The 16,646-nt window shown below is 35.9% G+C and overlaps 1 protein-coding gene across 1 annotated transcript in view; it reads right to left on the reverse strand.

The window, feature by feature from the left end:
* The window catches only part of LOC113232625 (serine/threonine-protein phosphatase 2A 55 kDa regulatory subunit B delta isoform), an 81,275-nt gene that overhangs the window by 23,924 nt on the left and 40,705 nt on the right, over positions 1–16,646 (reverse strand). The gene's annotated exons all lie outside the window — the stretch shown is intronic.

Consider the following 16,646-nt stretch of genomic DNA (forward strand, 5'->3'; position numbering starts at 1 on the left):
TGCGTAAGTAGAAAACTGAAATTATCTCGTGGTCATGAACATAGATACCGGGTCATATAAGGTTAACGTGTTTCGTGTATAAAATAACAAGTTTATTTAAAAAATACGTGTTTTCAATTTTCTTTGTGTTTGCGGGCGTTGGATTTTTTTATCTTGCCTAAGTGAGCGGTAAGCCAAAAATTAGACTACGTACATTAAAAGAAGTACGTACTTACCTATTTCGTAGTAGTTTTATCCCACTGAGAATAAGGCTCTCCGTTTAATTAAAAATTAAAATTGAAAAAACACGATTTGAAAGCTAAAACAAAACTGGATCTTATTGAGAATAATGTAATAATTATACATGTTTAGTTATCCATATACAAACGAGAATAATAAATGCATTTAGTGGTTTCATTTTCAGTAATTTTTGAACTTTCAAATCGTGTCTTGTCAATTTCACAATTTGAGTTACGACAATATTTGGTGTCATGTATAATAATCATTATTATGTTTAGAGAGTTCCTAACCTTAAACTTTATCTTAACAATACACGTAGCAAAAATACGAACATACTTATATGGCCAATTCTTTTTTATACTTATTCGCTGGCAACAAGGATAGTCTTACATTCTCATGTTTTTTTGTTTTGCAAGTCATTTTGCATGAGTAGCATGTCTAGCAAATTAACACAAATGTCGTTTATTACTATGCAAATATTTTATGGTTTTTATTTATTTATTTAATTCGAGTCTCCGTCGTAGGTGTTAATTTTGCTTTTCCTTACGCAGTTATTACAAGATACAAAAAAAACGCACCTCAAACATTACAATGAGACTTGTAATTAGGTTAAATACTGCGTTCCGGTTTGGAGGGTCAGGTTGCTGGTGAAATTACAGGCACATGGGACTTGTCAATTTGTCTCAGGCTGACGGGCGCGCAGTGGCAGTGACCCTAAGATCTTTGCGATTTGAAGCTCTGAGTAGCACTGCAACTGTTATGGATAGGCGTGTCGCTTACCACCAGGTGCACGACTTGTACACCCCGTCTCTTGGTATTATAAAATGAAAAAAAAAGGTTCTCGCGTAGCTTTATCGATTCAACTGGAAATTGCGTTGCGTTGTTCTGCGTTGCGTTGTGTTGTGTTGCGTAACGTTAGTCGTATTTAGATAACGACCATCACTTTCTTTACTTGGAAGTTTCGCGTTAAAAATGTTGCAGGAAATTCAAATTGGCGAATCACACGTCTTTAAATGTCAAATGCATTAGACACTTGATGGTGATCAAGTTTTAAAGAATTTGAATTTTTTTAACCGGGACGCTATGAGGAAATCCAAACCATAACAGGTACAGGGAAACTGTTAGGAACCATGAGGACTTATGTTTAAACAGACTTCAAAAAAAGGAGGTTCTCAATTCGACTGTTTCATTTTTTTGTACGTATGTTACGCGTTAACTCTCAAACTAGATGAATCCGGTTTCGCGCATTTTCCGGTGACCGATTTCAATAAAACTTGGCTATAATTCCACGAAATTTTGAGGTCGGTGAGGTTTTTTATATAGTAGCCTGTACTGGTGAGGTTTTTTAGTAGCCTGCACTGAGATTATTTGTAAGAACAAATTTGACAGTTAAATTTTTGTCCAAGCGTGTATTGGATACAATTAAATATTATCGACGATATTTTGAATGCTAATCGACTCGGTTTCTTGTAAGGACCCATTCATTATTTTGACTGCATTATATAGGAAAAAAAAATCGGGACAGCAGAAATTGGTCAAATTTAATTTAATGTTTTTTCATCAATTGCTACCTTAATAGTAGTACCTACATTTATGGTAGCAGTAGAGGTCCTTGTGAAAGAGTTCGTCCAGGGTAGTACTGCCACCTTATCTATTTCTGCTGCCAAGCAGTAATGTCAGAATTACTGTAAGGTGCTGGTGAAATTACAGGTACATGGGACTTGTCAACGTATGTCTACGGGTCGTATTCCAGAACTCTACTCAATGCTCAAGTTAGGATCTGAGTATGATTTCAAGCACTGGAAATACGACCCTGATGGAAGGGACTTGAGCATTGAGTAGAGTTCTAGAATACGACTCTCAGAGTGACAGGCGCAGCGGTAGTACCTACCTAGTTTAAAGCTCTGAGTGGCACTGTAACTGTAAAGGACAGGCGTGTAGCTTACCATTGGTCGCACGACATGTTCGTCCCGTCACTTGATGTTATTAAAAAATAAAAATATAACTACTTAATGTTCGATAATGAATTATTTCGACGTTTTAAAAAAAAATGTATACTAATGAGCGACCTTGCAAGGTTTACGTCAACAGCATTACATTTGCTACAGCAACGTCTTTAATTATCTCCAACATTTTTAATTATAGATTATTCATAATATCAGTACTAAAGAAACCGACCTCAAAAACCATTCATCCCCTATTTGCCACCCTTAAGGGTAGAATATTTTCTTCAAATTTAAATTTGACCACTACTGAGCTACCCTGTTTCCAATAAAAAAGAATCATCAAAATCGGTTCACATATGCCGTTATCAAGTTATCACGTAACATTCATACGCTAAAAATTAAAAACAACACGTTATCGAATAATGGAGAAATTATCTCTGCTTTGAAGCAACTATGATTTATTGTAAATATATTTTAATCATCATAATCCACAGCCCGACTTCACCCACTGCTGGGTGGTCTGCCATATTTTGTGCCATCCACCACGATCCTGTGCTAGTGTCACCCATCTAAGGCCCGGCATTAATTGGTGGCAATTATGTAGAAAATTAAATTAAAGTACAGGTTTTCATATAATAAAATTTTTACGAATACTTTTTCTTATTAATGAAAGAAAAAATATTTTTATACCTGAATTTTTAATATGTGATATTTTTACTTTACGTGTAAGTACGTAAAAATACCCTTTTACCAGACCTTACTTACACACTAGATATACGTCTACATAACATGCATACAGGGAATCTCTACTGTAGAAGTAAAACCAGTCCATTCTCAATTTTTATGAGTATGGTGTGGTAACCAAATATTTTCAGGCCGTTTCCTTATGCTTCTATTGGGTGCTCATACTGGTAGGAGCACGAGGACTAATATGTCCTTATTGGACTAATATTGTCTACAAATCAATTCATCCTGCATTCAGACAAACTCTTCGGAATTTCGTTTGTGGCCCAAGCTAAGCGTCTTGAGTACACTGTCTAGGATCAAAAGACATTATAATTGTTTTTATTTTTATTTACTTATACAATGTGTCAGCACAATAGCCGGAAACTTATTCGTAGTCTTGGTGCATTACAATTAAGTGACACTTGGCACCGATTCTGACTGATTTAAGGCGAATCGACGCAGTTCTATTTTGTTATCTTTTGTTGCAGCAATCTGAAGACCAGCTTGAGAGTGAACGCGGAAAATGTCTTGAAAGTGCGTATTTTTTTATTTTTAAGCATTTCGAATGTTTTTGAAACAATCAATACGTACAAATTAATTATAATTCCGAGCACCCCCACATTTACTCAGAAAGCATCTACTTTCACAAAATGTTTATCTAAATACCGAAAGGATCCATTGTCTCGAAATAGGGTACACCCAAGACTTACTCCCACACTTAACTCCGACTTGACACGACTCTGGCATACATTTTTGCTTCACATTTTTTAAAGCAAGGTCTTTTGTTGCACATTACTGAATTCATTGGAAGATGAGAAATTAGACATTCCCCCGAATCACCATTTTAACATTCATTTTGTTTTTATTCTTGTTTTGGTTACACACTTGACTGTTAACTGTTTCAGAGATGATTGTTTTTTTATTTCTTTTGTCCAGCTAACTGCGAAGTTAGAAAGTATTTCCTGGAGTTGAAAGAATGCACTATAAGAGTCCATAAGAAGAGACGGTACACGGCAGAAAATTGCAATCAAGAAATGGTGGATCTTATGGAAGCTCTAGATGAATGTGTAGCCGACATTGCTTTCTCGAAACTGGTCTGAACAAAAAAAAAACATGAAAAACAACAATGCTGCAATTATTAGTTGTGAAAAAAATATTAATTAATAAATTCTTTGTAAACAACCGCAACTAATTAATTAATGATAATATAATCAGTGTTGGGTCATAGATAAACTTCGATTTGGAAAAATTCATACTTTTCCGAATATTTTTCCACAGTTGACACCTGTCAATAGTTCAAGATAGTGAACAAAAACGATGGTGCCATTATAATAGATTTTTTACCTATAATTCGTTGTTGACTGTTGAAGAATTTTTATTCTGAACTTGCTTTTAGCTATACAATTTTATTTTATAATTCACTCTAAGTAAAACTTAAAAAAACGTAGAACATAATATGACGCTTCGAATTATATTTTTCCAATTTTTCTGAAAATTTTCCGGAAAAATTTCCGCTATTGAAATTTTTTTTAACTACTGAAAATTAGCCCAACTATACTTAAATTCTGGATTAGGCATATTCGTGACTCGGCACTTTATGACTCGTAGATTGAACAGATTCTTGGATTCGACCATAGATTTGGTATATACTAAATCTATGGATTCGACAAATTAGCAAGCCATGCGGCGTAAAAACTATAGTTGTGCACAAAATAATTATTTGAATTTTACAACATACTCCCGCGCGGCGACAAAGCCTGTAAAAAAAGGCCCGAAAGCGGTACCAGTAGTGTTCAGTAATGCTTGCGCAAGAGCGACATAAAGCGCGCGATGCATATATATATATATATATTATATTATGTGAGAATAGCAGTATTTTCGCGCTTTATGTCGCTCTCGCGCTAGTCGCGCCCTGTCGTGACAGCCCTACATCGTTTAATATGCTTTTTTATGTGCCAGATAACCACATGAATTGCCTGGTTTCAAACTAGGAAATTCCCTCTACTAAGAGCACCAGAGCAACGGAATTCACTCTGGAGCACTTCATTCCGACCAGAACCAATTTAGAAAAGCTCATTTCCCAAATTGGTCCTACGGGGAATTGAATCCGAGACCTCCGCATCCAGCGCCCTCAATGTAAATCGTTAGGACACCGAGGTCGATTAATAAAAAGCTTGATACAAAAAGTGTTTACACTCGTTATCATAGCAGCAATTAGTTATTTATAGCATATGAATCGTGCAATGCAAAGTCGTCCTTATAAAATCCAATACTTCCATAAAAACAGTTAGTCTTATGTCAATAATATTCAAAGTTCGTAAACAAGCACAGTGTGTACACATTTAACGTAATTTATTTTCGAGATTGTTTACAAAAGCGAATCAATGACCTGGAAATGTCGCAAGTTTATGCTCGAAAAAAGAATTAAGGCCATTTTGGGCGTTACCGATAAGGTTAGCACCGCTTCTTACAGAACAGGCTAATCTCAAATCGAATCTGAATTTAACCTTTTTGGATTTGGTTGAGGGTATCAAATCCAAAATGTCGTCCTTATTTGATAAAAGTATTAAGTATATTTATGTTACCCGATCCAGTATCAATACAGACGTCCTGCATATAGGAGTCCTTTAAAGAAAGGGTTAAAGACGTAGTTTATCGTGTCTCGCATTTATCCCTATTGGCTATTCCAATCGAGTGGGATACCTGGATTTTTGTCGATCGACGTTAGGAAAATGGGACATGCTTAGGTATGTGTTTCCATTTGAAAATATAATAGAAATTATACCAATAGATACGAAAAATTTTAAATATCATTTTTAATATGTGTCAAGCTTTATGCCGTAAAATAATTTAATGGTATAAATGGGACCAATCTGTCCCATTTATACTCTTAATGCTATCCCTAAGTGGAACAAGTGACAAGAATAAAAGAAGTTATATGAAAAGGGTTGTTGTAAAGTAATTTTAAAGTGGCATTCCGTGGTCTGCCTACCTCTCCTGTGGGACTAAGGTGTGAGATAAGTATTTTATGCCATTGTTTATTATCCAATGGAATAACTGGGATCAACTAGTACCACCTATAACCGGTCGAAAGGGGATTTTTGTAGGTAGGCCTCAAAAGTATCCGTTTCCTGGATATCCTGGTGACCTGAATGCATAATTCAGTCCTCAGGAGCGCGGAAGCGGGTTAATAATGCAGTGTGATGCACACGAGGTGAAAATGTTTACGGACAGTTGTTACGTTATGATTGTTTAATAGTATGCAAATACATCAATAGTACATTTATCTATTTAGTGTATCTACAGTATTATGCGAATGAAAATACTTTTTTGTTTATTGGCGGTGCTTTCGCAAGCGCCAGTTGTCGCCAACGAAGTTTTTTCAACAAAAGTATCAAAAAATTACCTAATTATAATGATTAACGGTCTCAGAGTTAGTATTTTTTATACGCAATGCAAAATCTAATCTTTTTTATAAGTAATTTGTGAAATCATCTATACCTATACATTTTTCTGGTTAAGTTTCCTCAGTGACTGGTAACGTTCATTGTCCTTTTTAAATATTTTCCTCGTGTGTCCTACATAATCCAGTAACTTCTACCACGACTTTATTAAAATTAATATCTTGTTTATATTCAGCCGAATTCAGGTACAATTTTTTTTTATTGGTCTGACCAAAGAACAATAAATACAGTAGAAGTGGTTAGTTAGCGTCTGACGCGTGCCAACTATAGGTCTCGAAAGACCCACTTGAGCTCAGTCCGCCATTTTTACTTTGTATGGTATGTTTGTGTCATTCTTTCCTGCAAATTCTCTAAAATCGCAGAAAACTCCTTTATTATGCTGTTTTGGAGTGCAAAAATTATAGTCGCACCAAAAATAGTACCCGTAGTAGTATCTCATATCATCGGTAAGTATTACTTTTAATAAAATTTCAATTTTCTGTTTATAGAATTGATTCAGATTCAGATGTTAATCGTCTGACGTAGTCCAGCTACTGGCCGCAAGATGACAGCATGTTGAATAAAATATAAAATCGAAACGTAACTTGCAATAAACACTTTCAAAGCTACTAGGTAAAGTTTAAATTACATTAACAGCCAGAATTTGTTAATCTCTTTGAATTAGAAACTTATGACAAATAATTATCAAGATTTCGTAGTGTTGATCATTTATTTGTTTGCGTTTTGACGACAACGGTTCCGATAATAATCGAGGCTTATGGCACTTGCACAGTTTTTTTCTCCCGTGGGTCCCACTGTGTTTTTCTTCCGTGACCAACAATTTCGTGTCCGAAGGTGGGTCGCCCTTAGAGGATGGAAAAAAAACCAAATTAAGAGGCCGACTCATCTCAGGAATATAGCCCGTATGTCTCACAGAGAGACGACTGCAATCTGTCAAAACGTGTTTGCCAACCGCGTCGCTAGCGAAATGAGATGAGCTAAATCATAATTATTACACTTACCATCCACCCCTAGCGGTTTTTTTTGTTGTTATCACCTGTGAGTAGCGCCCGGAGTTTCCCGTTGGTCAGATTGATAGTCAGACTGGTCTCGTCGTGAACTGACTTATGCGACTTACCTACCTGTAGGAATGTGCCAACCATGAGGGTAACAGATCCTGTCCGCGGTTTAGAGCCACAATGAGAAAGGACCACTTCTCAAATTGACCATTTCTTGAATAGACCACTTCTTGAATTAACCACTTCTTAAAATGACCATTTTATTTTCTAATTACCCTACTGCCTTTCTTTGACTACTTACTTTAAGTAAGGTTTGAAGTAAGAAAGGCAAATCCATTACTTCTACTTTACCTTTGCTTTCTACATGTAATTTCTCAACTCTGTAGTTGGCATAGGTGGAAGTGTCCATATCAAAAACAATATTGCAATTATTGGAATAATGCCTCCATTACTCTATAACTGAACATTCAGAACTTATTCAATCAGAAAAAGAATCAAGACGCGTATTACTGCATAACGCTCTACTCTGTTGACCTAAATTAGCGAGGTCCGCTGGAAATTTTTTCAACCTTTCCAACATTTATATAGGATAAAATATTTCAAATAACGGAATTTCAAGAACTCGGGAGTTAATGGGTGACCGCATAGTAACAACTGCGAGCACTCGCAATCAATTTTTCAACTCTCGCAGTCTCTCTAACTCACAATAATTGCGAGTATTGCGATGGTTGGCGAGCGCCCGAATTCTTGAGATTTGTCAGTAAGGGCTAATGTTATGTTGGTTCTCAGGTTTGCTCGAAGCTCTGCTGAAGCAAGATAACCCTTTTCAAAGCTTATTGTTCCTCCTTTTACGCTGGTAGACTTTGGAATCGACATACACAATAGTTGTACATTGCTCTCCACAACTAACACAACAATGCTATTAGAATGCTGTTGCGGCTATCAAGATTCTGCAGCCCTGCGATTCCAGACTCCTTCTCGCGGTATTGCGAAAGAAAAATTTCTTCGCTTTTCTTCCAAACGACTACATAACAGTAGCAAGAGTATCCTGGAAATGATTGCCGAAAAGTGGAGGGTCGTCTAATGAGATACCTCGTAGGTTTTTACTAGACCCAAGTTTCAAAATAATGTACTAATGTAGTTTATACATATATAAGTCACTAATTAGACATGGATTTCCGCTGAATGAAAAATTATTATTATTATTGAGTTCTTAGGTTTTCCAGATTGTTACACATAGGAAATGAACACATTTTTTCACTATAGTTACAAAAGTTATTAATTGAATACTTTATTTTTAATAAAGTTTAAAAATATATTCTTCCCGCGTAAAAATATATTCTTCTACACACTTCCCGCGAAAATAATTTCAGAAAATTAAACTATTGAGAAAAATTACAATCTGAGATCTGGCCTGTCCTAAAGGACAAAAATTTTACTATTACAAGTAAGTTTAACTTCAAAGAGTCTCGCATAATTTGATTAGCAAATAAATACCACTAAGAACTCGATATAAATACCACTAAACTAGTAAACTACGTACTTTGTTATTTAAATACTCTCGAAGTTCTGTTAGTTAAATATTCTTGAATAAATGGGAAAAGTTGAACACGTTGTTAGTTACACCATGCATCAATGTAACGCGTCTATTTCGTAAGACTTAGTAAGAAATAGTATTTTTTTATAATTAATAATAAATACAAAGATTGAACACAAAGAAAAATTCCTTTGATCTGACGGGACCCGGGACTCAGACTTTGAAAGATTACTCACAGGCGGCATTACCATAGATATAGAAAAAATGCCTACAGCAAAAAGCTGTTAAACTCAAAAGAAAGATCGTACTAAACGCATAGAGAAATTCGTAAATTCTATTGACTCGCTAGCAGTTACCATAGATAGAGAATCCCAACAGTCGCTACAAATCGTTTTGTACCTTTATTTTATGTACTTTTTAATTGAAATTCTAAATTTAAATGTACTTAGGAAATGAAACTATTTCCGGATTTAAATCGCGTATATTAGGGGTTAAAGTATGAAATTGCCGTTTTATTGCAATAGGTTCTTTGAATTTTCATAGAATCTTCATGGTTTGAGGTTTTCGAATGAAACTTTTTTCAAATGGTTTCTGTGATTTTTTTTTTAAATTTGAAACATTTGAATATCGACTTTCAATTGTTTTTGTTATTCAATTTAGACAAGAAAGATGGATACTGCGAAAATTCGAGTGATTTTTGAATACGAGTTCCGACGCGGAACTAACGCGGCAGAAACAGCCCGCAATATCAATGCTGCGTTTGGAGAGGGGTGTACTAATGAACGCACCGTGCGATTTTGGTTTAAACGCTTTCGTGATGGAAATTTCGACTTAAAGAACGAGCCACGAGGAAGACCGCCCACACAGGTGAATAACGATGAATTAAGAGAGATAGTGGAAGCCGATCCTAGTCAAACTACCCAGGAATTAGCGGCATGGTTTAACGTTACCTTACCCACAATATTGACTCACTTGCGTCAAATCAATAAAATAAAAAAATACGAAAAATGGGTGCCTCATGATTTGACTGATCTGCAGAAAGAAACGCGTGTTGAAACTTGTGTTCCTTGTTGAACCGGTACAGAAATGAAGGAATATTGGATCGAATTGTAACATGTGATGAAAAGTGGATTCTTTATGATAACCGGAAAAGAAAAATGCAATGGCTGACCCCAGGTCAAATGCCACAACAGTGTCCTAAAGCAAAACTTACCAATAAAATGGTAATGGTAACTGTTTGGTGGTCTCAGCATGGTGTTATTCACTACAGTTTTCTCCGATCTGGTCAAGCAATAACGGCAGATGTCTATTGTGCCGAACTCCGAACCATGTTGACAAAACTAGCAGTAAAACAGCCCCGACTCATGAATCGATCTTCACCATTATTGCTCCACGACAACGCGAGACCTCACACAGCACGAGAAACCATTTTGACCCTTCAGGAACTGCAGTTAGAAACCATTCGTCATCCTCCGTATTCACCAGACCTTGCTCCAACGGACTACCATTTTTTTCGTGATTTGGACAATTATCTACGTGACAAGAAGTTTTCTTCCCAGGAGGCAGTACAAAATGCTTTCACACAGTTTGTGCAGTCTAGATCGTCGGAGTTCTATCGCAAAGGCATTAAATAACCTTCCCATTAAATGGCAGCAAATGTATAGATAATAATGGCAACTATTTTGATTAAATAAATTTGTTAAAAATTTAAAAAATAAACAATTTAGATTTTCAGTACAAATCGGCAATTTCATACTTTAACCCCTATTATTTGTTTTTTCAAACAAACCGACGTATCGGGCCCTTCATAGGTCCCATGGTCACGGTTGGCTGATGGGACCTGTAAATGGCCCGAAACGTCAGTTTGTTTGAAAAAACAATTATACGCGATTTAAATCCGGAAAAATAGTTCATATGTGTAACAATCGCGAAAACCTAAGAACTTAAATGTGCTTGTTTTTGGCGCCTTTTTCTTTGTTATGGTGCGATGATTGTTTGTATTGTTTTCGTTTGTAGCTGTATTGTTAATTAAATAAAATGTTTTGTATTAAAATTAATGAATGTCATTGCAGTAAAATATCAATATTAGTATTTTTTTAATTTTTCGTCATGATACTTTGCTACATAAAACATAAAAAAACTCCAATTATGTGTCCTAAAGAGCAAATCTATTTGTAAGGGCAGGCAGCAAGCTGACGGCGAATCTCTCTTTGATGTCGAACAGCAGTTGAGTTCGTACTGTGCTCCGATATAAAAAAGGTGCCACTACAATTTTCTGAAATTTTTAGCTTTGACTTTTATTTGAACCTGTATTTTTATTGTATACATTTATTCTAAGGTATACATGTACAAAGTAAATATTATCCGAGACTTAGAATAATAACGCATAGAAACCTAGTCCGCACACGCTAAGTGAGGCAAATTGAAGCGCGCCAAAAGGGCCTACACGAGCGCGCGGGCCTTCAGTGCTCAAGGTCAACTTGCACCGCGAACAGATAAAAAATTTTAGCTAAAAATGACGAAATGTGCGGTAAATGAGTGTAAAAATACGTCAGACAAACATAAAATAGATACTAACATCACATTCCACAAGGAACTAACGCGTTTCAACTTGTATTTTTATATAAATATTCACTAAAACCGAAAATTAACCTACTACTAAAACTAGCCTACATGAATTTGAGTTTTGCCTCACTTGTGACAGTTCGTTTGATATTAAACTATCGTTCTATGCGTTATTATTCTAAGATCCGAAACACTATTAGACTACATTAGCCGAAAACTCACTTAAGTTCTTGCTAAGTAGGTACTTAGCGTAAAAGTACGTATTCCGTCCGTAATAATTACAGTGAGTACATACATTTCCTGAAATTAAGGTTTCTGGGACAATAAACGAGAATTTCCCACAATATATCTTGCTGAACGTCCCGGTTATATGGAGAACATTCCTTCTAAACCATTATCCTTGGCTACCGACGTCAGGCTCTCGTTGAGATGCCGTAGCGGACCGCACGTACGCCATAAAATGGAAATTTAATCGTGATAAATAGGAAAACATCGAATATTCGTGTAACTGAATAGTTACTGTTATCAATTTATTATTATTTATTAATATAAATTATTTTATATTCTGTGATCCTTGCAAAACAATTCAAAAGCTTAATAGGTAAGGTATAAAGTTCTTATGATATTAGATTATTGTAGTTTTTTGGATCTAACACAAACGTGTTATTTAAAAGTAAATTACGTACCGCTATGATAACAGAATAATAGGAGTTGTCAGGGTCCTTGAATCGAAAATTATATTTCTTTACCTGAAAAAGTTACATTTTCCAAATTCGATTTTTTTTTAATTATACAATTGCGCCTAAATCCTAAATACAAAATAAACAATGGTACGCTCAAGAAAAATAAGCAGTAATTGATTGATTTCATTTTGTTTGCGCTATCTCTGAATTTTTATATTCTCTAATTTGTGAGCGTTCGTAAACTATTTAGGATTTACAATAACAAGCCTGTAATTGAATTTAAAAAATCTCAAAAGTTACGAAAATTGCCTTAAAAACAAACGTTGCTTACATATTACGCGAAAATATCGTAAGTTCCGAAAAATGTACGAAATGTAACCATCTGGCAAAACTGATTGGGCAGCGTGTGAACAGCTTTATGCAGCAGTTTGGTAGATAGCAGTACACAGTGGTGTCTGTGGTTAGCGCTATGCACTTAGAATAATAACGCATAGAAACCTAGTCCGCACACGCTAAGTGAGGCAAATTGAAGCGCGCCCAATGGGCCTACACGAGCGGGCGGGCCTTCAGTGCTCAAGGTCAACTTGCACCGCGAACAGCTCAAGAATTTTAGCTAAAAATGACGAAATGTGCGGTAAATGAGTGTAAAAATACGTCAGACAAACATAAAATAGATACTAACATCACATTCCACAAGGAAGTAACGCGTTTCAACTTGTATTTTTATATAAATATTCACTAAAACCGAAAATTAACCTACTACGCTAGCTAGCCTACATGAATTTGATTTTTGCCTCACTTGTGACAGTTCGTTTGATATGAAACTATAATTCTATGCGTTATTATTCTAAGGCTATGCATATTACGTTCACGGATTTGTATATTAAATGGACCGCGCACTATAAGGTAATAAAACGAACCGAGTGAGAGGCTTCAAAGTATGCGTCTCTTTATAATAGGGTGTTCATTCATGTTTCAGCCAGCCTTATTGTTTATAACTTTTTAATTTTTACAGAAAATGTGGCCGCTTATGGATGACCAAAACTACTAACATTATTTCATAATACAAATTAATAAACTTATTTGACATGCTACTTCATAATAGAGGTTTTATTGTTGAAATATTTTTTTTTTTGTATTTTTACGGTAAAAGCATATTACCTATAAGCTAATTTTATTTAAGCAAAATTTAAAAAGTTAATATACTAGACACTACCTATGATGATTTTATTTAGCGTTGGCAACTTGTTCGACAAGGACAGACCACTACTTCGAGCTATCTCACGTGACTCGATTTTTTACTTTTACTTAAAATAAACCTTAACATAACCCGATAAGGTGTAAATTTGTAATATTGGTATATCGAAATGCGTGATCCAGTTTTATGAAATATATCTGCATTAAAAAAAGCCTACCTAACGTAATCCGTGATTACGTTAGGTAGGCTTTTTTAATGCTTTTTATAGCTCTGGCACTATGTTATAGACTATTAGCGTTGTGTTGCCAACTTAGTGCTTTTACCAGTAAATATAGAAAAAAAAAATGTTTTGCCAATTATAAAACACCTGGTATCGATGACTGGGCATTATTTCATGCTCTAATTAATTGCTGTGGCAAGTAAAGTAAAGATAATCTTGTATCTTTCGAAAAAAGCGTTGAAAAAGGAATCGGTCTTAATTCTGTATCTAAGTAGGTACCTCTGTTACAATATTTTTGTAAAAAGCAATTCAGGAAGATAGTAAAGCTGTTCTTTCATAAATACAAAAAGATAGTACAAAATATATAAAATTGGTGTTCAATTATGGTGTATATTTGTGTATGCAAAATTGACATTTAAAATAATAAAATAAGCAACATCTTTTTCCAACTCTACTCGTTTTTTTACGGAAGTTTACAAACTCATTGTTAACTTACTTTATAATAATTGCCACAATTCTGCTGCAACAAAGTTCATCTTACTGTTTACATTTTAATGTTAATATTCGGTTAAGGTAACGCTGTGGAAATTTTGACAACTCGATTGAAGGCATTCAGCCAAAATAATACGTGATTTCTAAATCTCAGTCGTAAATTTCGTCAAACTCAATTACTACTCATGAGTATTTTGTAGTACCTAAGGTCTTTCACATTATTATACATATAATCTTCGTTCAAAGCGTCTTGCTTCTAGGCTATCAATCATTTAGAGTAAATTCCTTTTTTTTTAATCTGTGCCCACCGGAAGATTTTTTTATTATACCAAGGGACGGGACGAACAAATCGTACGCCTGGTGGCACGCGTCACGCCCGTCCATAGCAGTTTCAGTACCACTCAGAACAATAAATCGCAAAGAGGTCTGAGGGGCACTGCCAATGCGCCCGTCACCCTGAGACATAAGTTGACAAGTTCCATGAGCCTGTAATATCAGCAGCACCCTTACTCTTAAAAACTGGAACGCAGTAATGCTCATATTACTGATTGGTGGCAGAAATACGTAAGGTGGCAGTACTTCCCTGGACGAATTCTTTCACAAGGAGCTCTACTGCTACTTGACGTGGACTCAGCACGGTGCTTCTATATAACGGGAATGAGATCGTAAAACAAAGCCTCAATTTACATCGCCGCGGAACGGAATGGAAACGAACTTTTGTAACAAAATTATACATAGACTTTATATCAATACGTAACGTACAAATTAGGTACGATAGCTGCGAGAATTTCCGAGACTACGCGAGAATTCTCCGGAAGACGTTGCACAATTGATACAAAGTTCATTAGGCTATGGTTGCGTTCGTTCCATTCCTTTCGGCGGCAATGTAAAATGAGCCAAAATGGTAACAAAACGAATGCAGAAGTGCACCACCAAGTTTATTAGAAATTGTTGATTCGGTTCACCGAATTCGTTGTTCGATTATTGGACCTAGTAAGACAGCACCGGCGACTCAAGCAAACCTCTACTTTACCCACACCTAAATCAATTACAAGTTTAGAATTATAGTACAGTTGAAATTTTAAGTAAAATTTTACCGGATTAAAAAGTTTCTCTTTAAAAATTCATATATTAGTTTGATCCCGTCAAACTCAAACGAAGCTTGGGATTTTCAAAATCAATTAATTAACTCTAAAGACGTTAACCTCTTCAATTATGGGTCTGAAAAACAAAGGCAAAACACTTGATAATCAATTAAAAATTGCATCATCATCGTTATGTATTGCAAAGAGGTACTGTGGTTGTAAAAAAACAAGGTTTTTGCATTAAATTGATTCTAGCACGCCAATCTATCAATACGTTATTTCTTATTACGCAATTACTTTAATAATTTGAACGTCAATTCCTTAAACTTTATTTAATTAAACTTTATATATCACTTGCTACAGTGCCGGCTTTAAACACCTATGATGCAGGGTGTGCAGCACACACGTGCTCTTTGGACGCCTCCAAAGAGCCTACGTCACTCGCGGCGCCAGGGAAGTAAACGTACTATTTCTTCTCAACATCATTTATAATTGCACCATTTGCACCTGAATTTCTGAACACTGGGACAATATAATTGTAAGTATTCCATTTTGATCGAGTGCCCACTAGAGTGCGCCAGGGTATTGATTGCATCCCGGCGCTATATGGGCGAAGACCAGCGCTGAGTAACCGGTATGACTTATGTGTTGCAAGTCCCCAAATCACATGGCTCCAAGCAACGCCGTGAACTATGGACCATGGATAACGTCGAGACCCGTGCCCGAAAGTAGCATCTAATACTTTTGCAGAAAAAGAGACTTGCAGACGTGGACCCAACATCCCGTGCATAGCAGTGGGATCGAATACTCCAGAAACTAGGCGTAAACGTAGGCACAAAAACCACGAAAGTGCTTTAAGTTTTTTTTTTACGCACACACTCAACATAGCCCCGCACTAGGGAAACCCTATGTCGCGGTTGCCATGGAGACACACACACAGACAACCACAAATTACACCCAAACTCACGAGAGAAATAAACGTAGGCCGTACAAATATTTCTCCCGGCCCGGGAATCGAACCTGGGAACCCTGCGTGGCAGTCCGGCATCGTACCCGTTCGGCCATGAAGGCAGTTGAATGAATACTACGTTGTATATAGATTATTACAAGAACTATACAAGATTTTTTCAATACTAGATTATATCAGCTACTTCAAATTAAAAATAATACCAATACTGTGATATGTTTGTAAAACACTTCAAATGCGTAATGGTACCCACAGCAGAGTTTGCGTAGAGAGCCTCGTAGATACCTTTAAGAAAAAAAATTGAATTTTATAATAACCCGTCAACGGCTTGGTGACACACGACGTACGTAACGATTTTAGTCGTCTCGACCCATCATACGTAAAGTATAGTATGCTGAAATTGCCAAGTTTACAGGGGAGCCTTTAAAAGTTCTGAATTGTCTCAAAAGAGCATAACACGTGACTTTAGCATTTCTAGTTTTATTTGTGCAAAGCTATTATAAAAGTCTCACAGACTATAATAAAATCCTAGATATCGGTTAAATA

The sequence above is a fragment of the Hyposmocoma kahamanoa genome, unplaced genomic scaffold, assembly GCF_003589595.1.
Source record: "Hyposmocoma kahamanoa isolate Upper Pololo Valley unplaced genomic scaffold, ASM358959v1 76, whole genome shotgun sequence".
NCBI classification, from domain to species: domain Eukaryota; kingdom Metazoa; phylum Arthropoda; class Insecta; order Lepidoptera; family Cosmopterigidae; genus Hyposmocoma; species Hyposmocoma kahamanoa.